Here is an 8590-nt window from a genome sequence, read left to right as displayed (position 1 = left end):
AAATTCTGCATAGGAGGAATGATTTTCAGCTTTTTGTCTCCCTATCCACAGAGAATGGAATAGACCTACTAATTGGCTCTCTCGAATGAGACTCCACTGTGACAAATCTCTTATCAGCAAGGCCTTTAATCCTTCTTTGCATTTACTTTTGGAAAGGGATTTAAACCCCTTAACATACATTAGAACAAAGCCTTCATAGGTTCTTTTTTGAAGGGTTCACCATGTTTCTAATAAAGGGTCCCTTATTTTTTTTTGTACTATTTTGGTCTTTCTTTCTTTAATATGTTAAAGCCCTGCTCCTTCCATTATATATATATATATATATATTAAATTAAAAGAGCAACTCATGGCTCTTTACACATTAATAAAGAAAAGGGTTACAAGATTAGGGAGGGATAGTGGATCCCCGACTAAAAGCAAAATAAAGTATATCATGATCCTAAGGGTTCCACTATCCACAGTATAATTCCACGCAAAAAAAATCAAAAAAATACATGTAAACCCACAAATTGATACTAAAGGAAAAAAGTATACCAAAAAATTACATGTATACCAAAACTTATGTTAACTGTAGTAGAGGAGAGAAAAATCAAAGTTAAGAGTGCTATGTCCAGTGAGAGCAGCAACAAGCTCAGACCAATCCTGCCAACAATAAAGAATTTTTCTTCCAAGACATAGTGAGGCTGCAACATAGAATACTTGTCAAACCTATTAAGACAACATAAACATTGAAAGCAATGGATATAAGTCATTAAATGTATCTTGTGATAGCAGGGATTAGTCTCCCATAACCTAGAGAAACCATGTACACAAGATGGTTAGTGCGTCCATATAGTTGAAGCCCACATTGGCATCAAGTAATGCCAAGCGATGTCAGTATTATGAAGGTATAGGACTCAACCAACTAAATGAATAGCATTGTGCTGCAAAAACAAACTATGCCAAAAAAATTGTCTAATAACCATCCAAACAAGAGAGAGCAATATGAGGGAGTAAGATCCAAAAATAGAAGCAATATTACTATAGCAGCAACAAATAAGAATAGTAAATATATTAATGATAGCTACACTACTAATTTATTGATCCAAGGACAAATATCGGCCAGGTAAAACCCAATTCACAGGAGTGTCCAGCAAACAATACTGGACCAAAACAGCCTTCCAAAATCCTTCCAATAAGCCAAAATGAAATCAAAGATTTCCAAATCAGCTCCACTAAAATCAATTTTCAGCAAATAGAAAGTGAACCAAAATATCAATCCAACATAGGATAAATATAGGCAGTGATGGGCTATATCAAAAATAGAAATCCTAAAGAAGTAACAGTTAAGAACATTGGTATTATAAGTGACTGTTGTAGTACAGTTAATCGGGCCAAAAGTGTAAACGAAGGTGAGCATAACAAAATTATCCCAGTATCCAGCAAAAACTACATGGGCCAACATTAGCACTTTGCACTCTCCATTTAGCCAACCAATCCATAAATTGGTTCCTCTATCTATAAGTAAATGAATAAAGTATATTTAGGTGTTTCTTATCTATGCAATTCTAAATCCCTCTCAAAAATGATATGATATACCAAGGAGGTTTGAGCTTATCTGAAAACATGTTAAAAAGTGTTTCAGAATCAGTTTCAAGCACAATGCTATTTAATTTGAGATAGGCAATAGTTTGAAGTGTAGCAAGAACTACATTAGATTCTTCATCTAGAGAAGAATTAGCAATACAAGGGGAAGAAAAATAAGCAATGCACTTTCCATAATCATTTCTAATTCGCCCTCTCGTACCCGTATAGGCATTGGACTAACTCCCATCATTATTAACTTTAAACCAGCAATGGGGGGTGGTGCCCATTTAATCAAAATTTGTTTCCTACCCCTACCCATGGTAGGAGATGACGTCTGATCATTGGAAGACTTCCAAGCCTTTTAAAATAAGCCACAGCTAAAATAAATATGTTGGAAGGAATGTGACAAGGTGTTTCATATTTTTGACTATTCGTAGCCATCAAGATGAAAAAAGAAAATGTAAGAAAAATAAATGTGCTAATTGAAGGAAGGATCAAAATCCTTCCAAATCTCAATACCAAATTTAAGTGTCAAATTTGAGGGACAAATAATAGCAAAGTAGCACCCAAAAAGTTGTCAAACCTCTTTAGTAAAGGGACAATAAAAAAATAAGTGATTAAATGATTCAACATCCTTTTTAAAATTACAAAAATAAGAGGTAAGTTTCAACCCTTTTAATTTAAGTATATCATCATGAGGAAGCAGATTATGAAATTATCTCCAAAATAAAAACGATATAGAAGGGGAAATTTATTATGCCAAGTGTAAACATGTCATTTCCAAGGATTAAAAGAGTGTAGTTTTGAGTAAAGCAGTTTAGTAACAAAAATTGTAGTATGATGCTTCTATAGAGGAACATCCATATCTTGAGCATGAATAGGAATAGTGGTAATGGCAACTGGCAATGGCAGCAGCTAATTCACCATCTAGTGAATTCAGCATTGGTAATTTCGAACACCTCAGCTAATTCACCATCTAGTGAATTCAGCATTGGTACTTTCGAACACCTTCAATCCGACAATCAGAGACAAGCAAATTAGAATCATAACCCAAGGATGGCAATGTACAATACATCAAAAAGCCCCAATCATCCTTCCAGAAAGAAATACTGTCATCCCCAGTATCCTAAAACAAGAAAGGAGAATCAACTTCACGTGCAGCAATATTGGCCTTCTAAAGCTTAGAATCCCCCACTCTCCAGTTAACCATAGAGGGACGTAAATTTTTACAATACTTATGAAGCATAAACTTAGCCCATAAAGACTCCCCCAATCAAAATTTGAACCAAAATTTACACATGTTAATATCAATAGTGTGTTGTAGAGTTTTAAACCCAATCCCATTGGCACAAAGAGGCTTGCAATTATACTGCCAATTAGTCCAACTCTTAGAAGATCTTGAGCCCTTCTAAAGAAACTTGTTAAAGATAGTTTCACGATTCTCTTGAGTTCTTTTCTTAGTTTTGAGGACTTTCATAGTATAGAGAGGAAGTGTACATAGGACACTTTTGAACAAAGTGAGCCTACCCCCATTAGAAAGAAAAGTGTTTTTACAGCCATTGATCTTGAGTGTAACTTTATCAATCACCTCAGCCATCTGAGTTTGCTTAGTTCTGCCTCTAAGAATGTTGAACCCAAGATACCTTATATGAAGCTTAGAGATTTTACAACCTGTCAAATTGGAAGCCCAAGCATGAGTGTTAGAGGGAGTACCTTTGCCAAAATAAATGGAGCACTTAGCCAAGTTGAACATCATACCCAAAATGTTTCGGAAATCTCTTAACAAGGACATGGTAGTATTGATATCACATTTGCTAGCATTTAAAAATAATATAACATCATCAACATAAGCAGGGTGACCCCCCACAATTTTTGATTTATGAGAGAATTGAGTATAAGAATGCTCATATTGCAGCTTATTAATAAGCCTAGACAGGTAATCAAAAGCAATAATAAAAATTGTAAGAGAAATGGGGTCTGATTGTTTGATGCCCCTATTAGCAGAAAAGAAACCATGAGCTTTACCATTAACCAGCACACTATAGCTTATTAGAGAGCCACCTTTTCATGAGAGAGCATAAATCCTATTAAAAGCCTTAAGTTTACAAAATATTAATGATAAAGTCCCAGTTAATAGTATCAAAAGCATTCTTAATGTCCAATTTAAGGACCATGTTTCCCCCCTGCGCTTCTTGTCTCTTCGATCATCTTCTGTGCAAAAAGGATATTATTAGTAATATTCCTGCCCTTAATGAAAGCGGACTGCTGAGCAAAAATTATATGAGTAAAAATTATTTGAGTAAGGTGAGGCTGCAATCTGTTAACTATAATTTTACTCATAACATTAGATATCATAGTAGTGAGAGATAAATGATGAAAATTGTCCAAGAAAATCTTATCATTACCTTTTGGAATGAGCAAAATAAAAGCAAAGGTGAAAAATTTATCAGGATTATCTCCAAGGAAGAAGCTTTGTATGGAAGGAATACCCTCCTTCATAATAACCTCCCAAGAATGGATGTAGAAAGTAGGAGAAAAACCATCTGGGGCAGGTGCTTTGTTAGGATAAACAGATTTGAAAGAGTCTAGGATTTTCTGCTCATCAAGAAGATAAGTCAAAGTGAGATTATTAATATAGTTATACTCATCCACAAAGTGAGTGGAGTCAAAAGGCATACTATAAGTAGAGGTATTTAAAAGTTTAGTGAAATAGGTAAAAACACTATCACCAATCTCATCCATGCAAGTTAAAATACTCCCATCCCCCTTTTTAATTTTTAAAGTGCTTTTGATATACTCCCATCCCCCTTTTTAATTTTTAAAATGCTTTTGATGTTTCTTTTGTGCTTAAGGGTGGCATGAAAATATTCAGTGTTTCTCTCCCCTAAAACAAAGGAAGAATCATTAGCCTTTTGCTTAAGCAAATTTTCCTACGAAGCAATAACATTCATTAAAGCAAGATGAGCCTGAGCAACAGTGTCCATCCAATGAGGAGAAACATCATGTTGGCCATCCAGGGAATCAGCAATATTTTGAGCATCCTGCACTTTTTTTATGGACATTACCAAAGATCTGGTAATTCCATTTAATTAGATAAGTAGCCATCTTCTTATTCAATTGCCAAAAAACAAAAGGAGTCCCAACTCCTTCAAATTTCTATGTTTGATTCACCAAATTAAGGTATGTATCATGTGAAGTCTATGCATTAAGAAATTTAAAATGAGATATGGTCAGTTTAACAGTGAAATCCAAAGTTAGCAAAATAGGATTACGATCAGAGGTGACATGGCTCAAATTTCTAACCTTCACAATAGGAAAATGGCTTATAAAAGCATAATTAACCAAAAAACTGATCCAACTCTGATAGAGAAAACCCCTTCCTCCAAGTATTTGGTGATCGAGAATATCCTAAGTCAAGGAGACTTGCATTATAAATAATGTTAGAAAAGCTATTAATAAGAGCAGGCTCAACTCTACCACCACCTTTTCTTTCCATAGGCTTCATGAACATATTAAAGTCCCCGCCAACAAACCAATTCACATTAATAATGTTGTCCATAGCCTCCATTTTTTGCCAAAGCAGGTATTTATCATGTAAATGGGAGCTAGAGTAAACAAAGGTGCCCCACTCTTGGAAGTGTTCAAAACTGATCCGGGTAATGATATAATGTTCCTCATCTTCAATAATAGAAAGAGTGATAATGTGCTTCCAGAAAACTAAAATTTTGTTGTTGACATTACAGTGAGGACGATAACCTTTGAATTTATTTAAAATTCTATTTTTTTTACATGAACCAATGGTTCCAAAATAGAAAAATATGTAATTTATGAACCCTGCAAATATTTTGAGGCTATTAAGGGAGTTAGGGTCCGCCACTCCCCTAGTATTCTAAACCAAAATATTAAACATGATGACATGAGCCAACCCTTCTAGAAGATCTAGTAGAGTTGACCAATTGTTCCCATCATAGTAGTAAATTCCTTCTTGAATAATGTTACTAACATCAAGTCTAGATAGCTCATTATTATGTTTGGCCTTTTTTCGTGAATGCTTTTGCACCTGCCAATCATTTTTTAAAGTTATACCAGCATTAGATAAAGAAGTATCAATATCAATAATATCAAAAAATCTACAGCTATTAGAGGGTGAACCAAAGTACTCGGAAGAGTTAAGTTTCCATTATCAGTAATATTATGAAACGCTATCATAGTTGTTTCCATAGGCTGCTCAAAAGACACATTAGCACTACTCTCATTTGAATCTTCATCCAAAACAATTTCTTCATTAATCAACAATTGATTAGGGTTAGCTTCAGTGCAATTATGTAAGATATCAGTACCTTCTTTACCTTCATTGATATCCATTTGATGAGGGATAGCATCATTTCATTTATGTAATGCTTTTTTACCTAATGAATGCAAGTTAGAAGTGTCATTATTAATTGCAGGATTTTCAACGGAGTCAACATCATTTTCAACACTAGGTGGGATATCATGATGCTCAATTTTTATGTTGGTAGTTGATAATATAGTATGTGTTGCATTGTAAGAGTTTTTGAGGGGAGGATTCAATAAAAAATAAGATGTAATTTGATGGTCGAACATAGAACAGTGAGTGTAGTGATACAACAAAAATATATGCAATTTACACCCATATTTTAACTTATTTTTGGCGATATTACACTTTAATGGAAAGTATTTTGATGTCTTTTTGCAGGTTATTAATTTTTAGGACTTAAAGCAAAAAGGAAGCAAGAAGAATGGAATTTTGAGTCAAAATGATATTTTTGAAAAAATAATCAGCACCAACCGCGCTAAGGGCAGCGCCAACCCCGCAGAAAACAGAACAGACTGAGAATTTTACTCTGTTCTGATGGTGACTTTAAATAGAGAGCAGCGAATTAAATTGTGGGATACTTGCGCCGACGGTGCCAATGTTGGTTCAACTCCTATTTCTAGAAGATTCCACGTATTTGGACAATTTTTTGAGAGATTTTGGAGGCACCTCTTGGAGAACCGACCCTAGGCTCGATTTGGGGATGAAATTCATAAAAAAACAGACTCCAAAAAACCAGACTCCTTCACTCCTTCACTCCTTGACTCCTTCACTCCTTAACTCCTTCAGTCCTTCACGTTCCTTTTTACTCTATAACGTTCCACCACGCTCCTTTTTTACCATTCTTCATAATCCATTTTCATTTCACCACCACATTAGAGTCAATTAGTGAGTTTTCTTTTATAATTTAGATTTCTTGTGGTGAGATTAAGTGTGAAACTTTCTGTAAGAGTGTTGGAGAAGGGGAAAAGTGAGAGATATCTTCCTACATTTCCTAGGAGAGGCTACAAGGGATTTGCTTTGAGAAAGAGTTTCAGATAAGACTTATTTGTTTATTAGTGATGTATGAACTTTTATTTATATATGAAATTTGTGATTTGTTGTATCTTTCTCATGAATTCTGAGTAGTTTCCTCTATCTTTCTCCCTACTCTGAGATATGGTGAAATGAAGAAATAACATGGATGTGGCAATATTAAAATATAAAATAATATTTGATGTTTTTTCAACTCCAAAATTAATTTACTTTTTGATCTTGGGAATTGAATTGTTAAAATGTGTTATGAAACATATGATCCAGGAAATGGAGTATGAGTTCTACAATAGAGTGAGGATCACATTTGATTTCGTGAAAGAGAAATTTGTTCATCGAATTAAGTGCAAATAAATCGGGAAATACTCTTTATTGGGTGTAGAATTGGAGAATCTTGAGGGTGAAAAACTAAAATCCTTAATTCGGTCTTAGTGTTTAAAAACTAAAACGAGAGTTAGCCTGCAGGAGAAGGAAAGTGGGAGTCAGTATCCTCCTAGCCTTGCTGTATCCTCCTAGCCTTGTATCCTCCTAGCCTTGCTACGGATTTAAGGACTAAACCTGGGATTAGCCAATGATTTTCTATGCACTTTATATCAATCTAGAGAATTAAAATTACTCCTATTTGGCACAATACATATTATAAACATTTATCTCATCTGATTTCACCAAAACCTCATTGTAGTGGGAAGGATGCTTTTCACATTAGAAATCTTCATTACATAAATATAGTTAGTAGACTAGTAGTTACTGTTTAAATCTTGCATTTCTATTTTGCTAATAGTTAAGTAATTTAATTTTTATCTCAACATTAAAAATTAGTGAAAATAATTTTAGTGACAATAATTTCGTTTGATTTTCTGTGAATTTCCTAAGAAAATTTATCAATGCAAATTTAAACATTCCCGGTGGGATTGATATTTGGGGCTTAAATAGAAAGTCCATTATAACTTAATAAGGATACGTATACTTGCATAGAATCTCATTAATAATTTCCTATACTTATATATATTTTACACAACTTACTTTTAGCTCATGGATCAAGTTTTTGGCGTTGTAGAGGTGTCAAATTCATAGATCCTTACGTATAAAAAATCGGGATCAAGTTTTTGGCACCGTTGCCGAGGATAGTAACGGTTAAATTAAATAGTTTTGATAAATTAGGAAATTTAAAGATAATATATATACCATAAAAATACAAAAAATTATAAAAACTCAAAAATCCAAAAGAAATATATTTTTATTTAAGAGTGTTTATTTTTTAGAATTTTACTTCGCTTAATTTATTTGTTTATGAGAAATTTTGGATCTGAAAGTTTAGAACCTTACGATTCAGAATTAGAACGTACTTTTAGAAAAATCTGAAAACAACGAAGAGAAACTAAAAATTTAAAAGAAATGTCAAATAACTTAGATAATCTAATAAATGAGAATCGACAAAGACCTTTAAAAGATTATGCGAATCCGACGGTAGATGAAATTCACTTGACTATTCAAAATCCTGATGTTACTGCTAATTCGTTTGAGCTTAAACCTACTATTATCCAAATGGTCCAAAATAATCAGTTTGGAGGATGACCTACTGAAGATCCTAACTTACATCTTGCTAGTTTTCTTGAAATTTGTGCTACATTTAAATATGACAGAGTGTCTAATGAT

Source organism: Phalaenopsis equestris, unplaced genomic scaffold (assembly GCF_001263595.1).
Source record: "Phalaenopsis equestris unplaced genomic scaffold, ASM126359v1 Scaffold215926, whole genome shotgun sequence".
NCBI lineage: Eukaryota > Viridiplantae > Streptophyta > Magnoliopsida > Asparagales > Orchidaceae > Phalaenopsis > Phalaenopsis equestris.
Note: the sequence above shows the minus strand (reverse complement) of the source record.